Source organism: Fringilla coelebs, assembly GCF_963513975.1.
Source record: "Fringilla coelebs genome assembly, chromosome: 21".
Taxonomy (NCBI): domain Eukaryota; kingdom Metazoa; phylum Chordata; class Aves; order Passeriformes; family Fringillidae; genus Fringilla; species Fringilla coelebs.
The window spans coordinates 3,870,561-3,880,039 of record NC_140047.1 but is presented as its reverse complement, the minus strand read 5'-3'; positions in this window follow the sequence as shown (position 1 = coordinate 3,880,039).

Sequence of the window (9,479 nt, the reverse complement as noted above, 5' to 3'; positions counted from 1 at the left end):
AGTCAAAGCCACTTTAGTGAGACCAAAGTCAAGCTTAGAGGGAAATATCTCCAAGAGACTGAACCTAAACTGTGGATTCTCAGATTTTTATTCTTTTTAAAGGTAAATAAGTACACAGGCATTCTCAGAAACATGTTTTTGTTGAGCTAGAAAATGTAAAGTGTTTCTGGAGATGTGAAAATGCCCAGGCATCAGCATTTTCAATTAAATGAGAAGCTGGTGAGATATGGTCATTGGAAGTAGTGACCTTAAAGTCTGTGGTCAAGCTGAACATGTGCTTTGTTTTGGGAGGGGCTGTGAAACTAAAACTATTATCAGGAAAAAAAAAAAATGGAATCTGGGGAAAAAAATGCGAAATAGGCAGCTTGGGCTAAATGAGGTTAAACATATGATTTTAGGTTCTGACCCTTCCATTTCTTAGGAAAAAGAACTCGAAAGCACTTTTCAGAGCAAAACCACTGAAAGAAGAAGTATCAAATTATTATTATTATTTAACAACTGCTCAAAATATTCTAGATCTTAGGAGTTGGCTTCTTCCCTAATCCTTTTCATCCCCCAAAAAACTAACACTAAGCACAAACCAAATTCATCAGAGTTCCTACCACTTCCTTTCCCCTTAAAAGCTGAACATTGATAAAGAAGCATTAACTTTCTTTCCATGCACACACAAAAATAAATGTAGTCAATTTTAATCAAGGTATAAAGAAAACATTTATTTGTGCTGAGCATAGCCCTGAGCATGTGGCTCAAGGGGATCATGGTAAAAACCAGCTCCTGTTTGGTGGATGGGAGGAGTAAAACCTGCATGCCTCAAATTAAAAAGTCATAGAGAGTTTTAATGGTGTTTATCCTCAGCTCCATCATGGTTTGGAGCAATCTTCCAAATCAAGGAGTGACTGCAGGGACTGTCCAGCACAGGGGTTTTGGCAGGATCAGAGTCCAAACATCACCCAAAAAGATGCTGCTGAGATGATTTTTGGCAGGGGATGTGATGAGCAAACCTCTCCACAAAAGGGGTCCCAAACCAAGCCCAACAGATTTAGGAATTCACTTGAAAATTTCCACCCAATATTCCAGAATTTTGAAGGAATCTTGGTTTTTCACCCCTCTATGGCACAACTGACCACCCTGTCCTTTGCTTTATTTGTCTTGTGAGTGGCCCATCATTTCAGGTGAGAAATGAGGAGAGAATTCGTTCTTTAGAAGAATCAGAAAATGTCAAGGATCTTTGCCCCGATGTGGGTGTTACACACCAGTAATAGCATTTTGCTATTGTAAGGGATTTTCTAGAAGGGATTGTCTTTTGTCTTGTGCCTCAGCACTGAGATGTATCTTTACCATAAGAACTGACTTAACTTCTTTATATTTTCCCAAGTTTTATGATAATAAAAATGCAACTTAACAAATGTGACCACTTTTGATCCCAGTCCCTTCCCAAAACACTAATCACAATTAAGAGTGACCAGCTAATGCTGATGTATAAGAAACCAGTTTGATTGTGTGTAAATGTGTGAATAATCATCATTTTATGCAGTTAGAGTTCCTTCAGCAGGGTGAAATCAGGGTGAAATCAGGTCCAGAATTTCCCCTGGGAATTTAGAGACACTTGCACTTCATAAGGCAAAAACCATGCCCAAAAACACCTCAGCACTTTGGGAACTCTGTGTTCCCAACTGCTCAGCTCCTGGCTGACAGGCACAACCCAACCAGGAAATTCTGGCCAAATGAGAGTCCAAGTGAAGGCAGCAGAGCCCTGGGCACCCCCAACCCTGTTCCAGCTCCAGCCTGGCTGTCCTCACCCTCCCAGCAGAGCAGCAGCATCCCCTGGGTTCTCATTCCTCATCCTGGCTGCTGTTTTCTGCAATTCCTCTGTTGCCAAGAATGCAAATTCCTTTCCTTCCGCCAGCAGGACTGAGACACATTCTCCCATTTGCCATATTATTTCTTATTCTCAAAATTTGTTTTGTTTTCCTGGCTTGAACTCAAAGCATCACATCTAAATTGCCTCAGAAGAGGTTTCTGGGGAAGGGCTCTGTGCTCTGCTTCCTGGAAGGTTTTCACTGGAATACTCTGGTGGAGGACATTTGTTTCCCCTGCTTTCCACCCACTTGCAGATCCCTGAGAGGTTTTGTTAACAGCCTCTGTAGATCAGCCAGGAGTTGATTAGACAGTGGGAATCAGGCTGCTTTCCCCTGTGGCACCAAAAAGATGTTACTTGCTGTTATGCTGGGTGTTTTTTTCTTTTTAATCCAATAACTACCTCACATTTAGCAAAAGCAAAACAGAATTTTATTATTATTATTTTCTATTTTAACTTGAGCAGAGCAGAATTCAATTTCACTGCCATTCTACTCCGTGCTTTGCACATTTAGGGTAATAACTTGAGATTCTTTGTGGTCTAAACACACTGAGTGTGAGCATTGTGCTGCATTTTGGCTTCCTTTAATCATACCAAAGGTGTCTGCTCTCAATAAATCCAGGCTCCATCTCGAGAGTGGAGGGGGAGAGAGGCACATCCTCCCCCTAGGCTGCATGTCCTGGGGAAGGTGGGGATCACTGAGATGCTTCTCTCCCAGGCTGGAGAGGGATTTTTGTGGTGTTTTTCTGGGTAAAGACGACCCAAGCAGCTGGTGAAAGGGAAAACCCCACTGCTCTCACTGTGGGCTGGGGGGGATAAATCTTTGTGGGGAGGGTTTAATGTTAAACACAGAGCTGGACACCAGCCCCGAGGGGAGGGTGACTTTTCTCATGCTGGAAAGTCACTGCAGGAAATCCATGCTGCAGACAGACCCTGCCCACAGGAGCTGGACAGTGCCAGCCCTCCCTGCTGGCTGGGATCCAGCCACAGCTGGATTGATCCCTCTCACCCTGTCCCCCTTCTCCCAGCTGGGGACAGATCCCAGGGAGCACATCCATGCTGGGGTTTCCTCTGGCAAGGCTTTATCCCCACAAACTGGAAGGGATTTTCCCTCCCAGGAAGGTCCAGCCCTATAAAAACCCCAACTGGAGGGCAGGGATGTGTTCCCCATCCCCCTCAGCATCCAGACAGGCTCCCAAAGGAAACGAGAGCTCCACTTTCATTTCTTGGTGAGCCCTGGTGCCAGCACTGGCTGCAATTCTAGAGTGTGACACTTGCAAATTCCCATTTCCTGATTGTTAAATCCCTTGGAACAACATGAAAATCATTGCCTGGGAGATCGTAACCCAGTTTATTAAGCAACATAAGTCAGCAGTGTTCGGGTTTGTTGCTGAATTATGAACTGAAATAGCTTCCCAGCTGCTCTCATTCTTGCACAAATCTCCTTATGTTCAGCCATTGATTGTAGAGTTTTATATTAAAACGTCAAAAAAAAGGCACTGAAAAGGTTTGCTGCATATTTATTGGTACTGTACATAGAGATGTCTTAATTTTATGGAAGAGAAATTGTAATATTCACGGTTTAAAGTTTAGATCTATTATACTTGATGCTATTTCTTTGGGGAATTAAGTTTATAGATGGTTCTTTAAAATGTTCTTTATGTCTTAAAGCAAAAAAAAAATAAAATTAATTGGATTCATATTTATTCCAGAGTGTTATTTTATTCTAATAAGCACCCACCAAGTGCTCTATTCACAGACATTTCCCCATGTCAAAGTTTATGGTGTGTTATAAATGTATAGGGTTGGGGTTTTTATATAAACTATTAATTGCATTCAGAATACACCCAGAAAATGAGTAATGCTGGCATTTCCAGAGCAGGGAAATTAAACCCTATTCAAGCAAGGACAAGGTTCAGACATTTCCCTGAGCCTTTAAGGGCTTTAGAGAATTTCGTTCCAGTCTCATCTGAGTAATTTTCAATTCCACAAGTTCCTTTTTTAGTTTCTAGACACAACTGAATCTCACCTACATTTCTAAGGGTGCCCAAAGTCTCACTTCAAAGAATAGCCCCTCAAAAAAGCAAAACACACCCCAAAGATAAGTACCCTGCTTTTGAATGAAGAACTCCCATTTACTCAACAATAAGGAGATTATTTAGTAAAACCTTGCTGCGTTTTGGGATTTCTTTAGAATTTCAGAACACTGGAACAGAACAGGATTTATGATTCACAAAAGAGGCCTTTATGGGGATTAACCACATTGCTAATTCTCACAATTGGCTCCATTGGACTGAGACCATCAATTGCTATTTCTGTAAACAGAAACACAAAAAAAAAAAAAACCAAAAAAAAAAACAACCAAGAGAAAAATGAATTCTGTTTTCTGCAGTAGCAGGTTTGGCTGATGGGTGCCAGCTAAAGGAGCAGGGCTGGCTGCAAGCTGCAGTCTGGAATTTGGGTGTCAGCACAGCTTCTCCCAGAGCCTGCCAGTGCTGGGCTGACTCTGCCAGGACCATCTCCCTTCCTCAGGTGCTTGCAGCGGTCTCAGAGGCAGGAATCACACCCTGGCCCTCATTCCTGAGCTGAACCAGGAGCTGGGGAGGGAAGATGTTTGCAGCATTTCCCAGAAGCAGAGCCTGAGCTTGGCTCCTGCACCAGCCCTCAGGGCTGTCCCCTTTCAACAGCTGGCACAAAACTCTCCTCCTCCTCCTCCTCCCCATTTGATGAGAATAAACTCATTAATTCAGAGCTGGAGCACTGCCAGGAGGGGAAGGGGTTCAGCACCATCTCACAGGGCTGGGTTCATCCTGCAGACAGGATGGGGAGGCACATTCCTGCCTGCCTGGAAGGGATCCAGCACCTCTGCCAGGTGGGGAATCACACACTGCAGAGCTTCTTCCCGTGTCCCAGCAGTGAAATCCTCCCAGAGGGGCACTGCTCCTGGCCCTTCAGCAAGATGACTTCACCGGGTGAAGAAAAGGAAGTGGGGCATCTGTATGGTAATCAGGGGAATCTCTAGAGCAAAAACAAGGAGATGTGAAACAGCTTTTTGTTCTAGAAGCAGGGCAGTTCCTGTCTGCTGCCAGATTATGTGGTGAGAAAATAGAAAAGGTGTCACAGCGTGGGCAAAACTCCAGCATCTGTGTGCAGACCTGGAACCACCGTCCCTGGAGCTCCCACTGCCTCACACATGGGGGCAGCTCACTGGGTTCCCTTCAGAATGTTTCCTTTTATAACTCTTTGATAGAGGAGATGAGCTAAGGAGGATGAAAAAGGATCTTTTCTTCACCCATTGGCTGCAGCCAATTCTCACACGAGTCAAAAGCTTTGAAGCCATCCCTGTGTCCCACTTGGTCAATCCTCTCCTGGCCTGTGTCAAGAGCAGAGTGGCCAGCAGGACCAGCAGAGTCATTGTCCCCTCCCTGGGCACTGCTGGGGCACCTCAGGTGCTGTGTCCAGCCCTGGGACCTCCTGGCAAGGGCAGGGAATGGAGCTGGGGAAGGGCTGGAGCCCCAGGAGGGGCTGAGGGAGCTGGGAAGGGGCTCAGCCTGGAGCAAAGGAGGCTCAGGGGGGCCCTTGTGGCTCTGCACAGCTCCTGACAGGAGGGGACAGCCCAGGGGTCGGGCTGTGCTCCAGGGAACAGGGACAGGGGGAGAGGGAACGGCCCCAGGCTGGGCACCAGCAGGAATTTCTTGATGGAAAGGGTGGTCAGGAATAGGAAAGGGCTGCCCAGGGAGATTTGGAGTCTCCTTCCCTGGAGGTGTCCAAGGAATTCCTGAACATGGCACTCAGAGCTGGTGACAAGGTGGGGATTGGTCACAGCTTGGACTCGATGATCTTGGAGGTCTTTTCCAACATGAACAATTCTGTGATTACTGACCCTCCATGGCCATACACCACATTCAATATCCATTCACCAGGCAGGTTCTGTTGAGCAAATCTGTTACTCCTTACCCAGTTTCTAAATCCCAATCCCAGTTTCCAGAAGACATTTACACACCCACCCAAAGCCACGTGTGCAACCACAAACCATTTGTTTGGCAAGCACAGCTTACCCTGGGATGATTTTCCTGCCTCAGTGGGATCAGGCTGTTGGGCTGGAACTGTAGCAATGACATCACAGGTTTTCAAAGAGGTCTGAATTTATTTGTGCCTCTGGCAGGTCCCCAAGATGTAGCTGAGCAAAGCCATGATATTTTGAGGAAAACTGCTGGGTAAAGAAGAGCTGCTCTCACCCTTGCAACAGGGAATTTCCACATCCTTCCTTCCCAGAGAGGTCTGACAGCATCACTGGGTGGATCTCCTGAGGCATGAGGCAGACTGTCCTGCCACACCAGCTCCTGCCCTGCTCATCCTGGAAAATCCCAGAGGAAGGCTCCAGGCTGAGCCTGGCCATGGCAGCAGGGCCACCAGGGACTGCTCCAGCTGCTCCCCTTGCTCCCCTCCCATAGCCCAGGGCACACACTGCTCACCCACAGCCAAGGGAAGTGTTGGGGAAGATGAAACAGGAAAGTTTTATAAATATGATTGCCTGGCAAAAGATTTTGGGAATATAGAAACTATAAGTGAGATTGAAATGAAAGCAAGCTTTGAGATACCTCAGTTACTGAACAACTGGAAAACAGTGGCATGGCCAGCTGAAGGCAATCCCCCTCTGCTTGCAGGCAGCTCCAAGGGTCAGAGCAGACCCTGCCAGCTTGGCAGAAGGGGCCCAAAGAGGAGTTTTTAGGGTTTAAAATGTAATTCAGTATGGTAATGCAATGATTCCTATAGGCTGTATGTAAATGCTGTAGGATTTGTATCTTGTACTAGATTGGTTAGTGAGAAATAGAATATTCAGCACAAAAGAAGATTTAGGGTATTTTAACAAGGACTTTACTCTCTTACCCTCTTACTCTCTCATCCTCTTTACCCTCTCTTCTCTCAGGCCTGCTCTGAGCTGTGGCTGGTTGTAGCCATGATATTTCATGAAAAATCCTTTCCTTAGGATTTTTCCTCCTGAGAAGCTGAGAGGCCTCAGGAACAAAATGCAAACAATGATTGTCTGCTGCTGTGGGATGCCACAGGTGGATCTGGGATTGGTCTCATGTGGTTATTTCTAATTAATGGCCAATCCCAGTCCAGCTGTCCTGACTGTTTCGGTCAGTCTGAGCCTTGTTATTCATTCCTTTTCTATTCTCTGACAGGATACATCCAATAATTCCTGTGTGTGGGCTGTGGCTGCTCAAGATAATCTCTGCTCAGTTCTCCCTCTGCTATCCCTACAGGAGGAACTGCATCCCCAGGTGTCCCTCTGCTCCCACACAGGACACCTTTCCTTTGCAGTAGAAGATAAAAATTACATTATTTTACCTTCATCTTATGTTGGGGCCTGTCTGATGTCAGAGTTGGTGGAAACTAATCAAGGCTCATTCATTTAGGTTGATTTTGACATAGCTTGGAAATCAGGAGAGGATGAACAACTTCAGCTGAAGCTTCACTAACATACCCAGTCCTCTCTTCCCGGATGTCGCCGAGCTTTGCGACCCCGAGATGTGCTCAAAGTCTCTGTTTCAGCCCGCATGTTCAAAGGATGAGTTAAAGCTCTTTAGTTTTTGGTATTGGAGTTGTTTATTAAATCTTGTCTATAAGATTTTTTCTCCTGCCCTGCTGAGGTCCGCTCAGGAGGACAGTTCCAGGCACTCTGCCTGCCCCCAGGGCAGTGTTATCTTTATATATTAAAAACAACATATAACATGCTTACAATTATTTTCCAATACCTATCACCTGTGTTAGACAGTGAGCTTCTACTCTAAACCAATCTAAAAGTGCCAACATCACCCCTGAGGATGGAGGTAAAGAAGAAGAAGAAAGGCTGGGCACACCCAAATCCCTCCATCTTGTCCCCATTACCCTTACACTAAAAATCCCAAAACCTACTTTTACACGCTGTGATAACTTTATTATTGCACTATTTAAGTTGCTGCAGCTTTTAGATATTCATGCAAAGCTGGCAATTTGCTCCACGTCTATAATTGAACCCACTGGTGTTCTGGGCTGTGTGCCAGGGTCTCTGAGTCCCCTGGCAGGGGTCCCAGCAACTCCAGACTCCCAAAGGGATGTCCTGGGTTCCATCACTCTCTGAGAGCCCTCACCAGCCTCAGGAATCACCACCCAGCATCTGGGAATATTCCACTTCCAGTGGCTTCTCCCAGTTTGGGAGCAAGCAACTTTCTGCCACTCAGAGCCAAAAAAACCTCCAGGAATATTTTACTCTCCCACAAGAGCAGTGCTGGCAGTGGGCAGCACACTTGTCAGAACCCAGGACATTCCTCAGGCTGCCCTGCAGGACTCGAGACCCTGGCAGGGGGCTCAGAGCCAAAAACACCTGTGCCTTTGATTTTAGCCCATGGAAACAATCACCAACTTTGTGTGAAGAGTTACAAGCCACAAGGGTTTGAGTAGAATGACAGTGAATTTGTCACAGGGTGAAAATGCAGAATTTGGGGGTTTTTAGAATGGGGGTTCAAGAGGCAAGGTGGGGGAATCTGGGTGTGTCCTGTCCTTCTCCTTCTTGTCCTCCATCTTCTGCTGTGATGGTGACACTGTTTGATTGGTTTAGAGTAGAGACAGACTGTCTGACAGAGGTGATGGGCATTGGAAAATTATTGTAAATAAAGCACATGTAGTTCTTAGTATAAAAAGCCAGCACCACCCCGAGGGCAGGGACTGTGCCACAACCCGACCTGCTGGACAGACCTCAGCAGATCAGAGGAGGAATGGAATAGATAAGAGAAAATAAACAACCTTGAAAAGCAGAACCAAGGAATCTCGACTTCTTCCTCAAGCACAGGGCTGGGAAAAAAGAGATTTTCTTATACCTGGGGAGCCATTTCAGCAACAACAAACCCAAGACATACTCAGCTCAGGGTTCTTCTCCAAAGAAACCACCTGGGCAAAACCACAGGTTGGTGTGAGGAGAGAGCAGATTTCATGGACAAATCTTTCCTGGGACATGTATTCCTGCCCAAAGCCAAGGTTTGTTTTCAGCATCCCTGAGAGAAGGATCCCACAGAGCTGATTGCTGTGGCACAAGGGTCCCTGGGTGCCCTTTGCCAGGCAGCCCTGACATTCCCTGCTGGGACTGACACAAGCCAGAGTGCCAGCTGAGCATTCCCCAGGGAACCAGGGCTGGAGACCCTCACAGACATGGGGAACATCCTAAAAGACCAGGCCAGGACAGCTTGGAGGCCAGGACTTGATCAGCAGCGGTGGCAGATGCTGTTTTAGGAGCACAGGAGGGGCTGAGGACTGCTTGCCTCCTTTCCCTCCTGCCCCAGCAATGATTCCAGGGTGCATCCACACCTATCCCCCAGTATTCAACTCAAACTAACAGCCTCAGCACTTTCTGACCCAGCTGGCATTGTTTGTTCCCCCAGCTTCCTGTAACAGATTCCTCAGATTCTTTGCCCCCTGCATCAGAACACTCTCACCTGTTCCAGCCTGAAGATGGGAAGAGCCCTGGAGCTGCAGCCCTCACCTGGAGCTCTTGGGATCAGTCTGGGACAGGTTCTCCCTCTTGGCTGGAGCTCTGGAACACCAAGCTGAGTGCCAGCACCCGTGTTCCCAGCTGCTCATC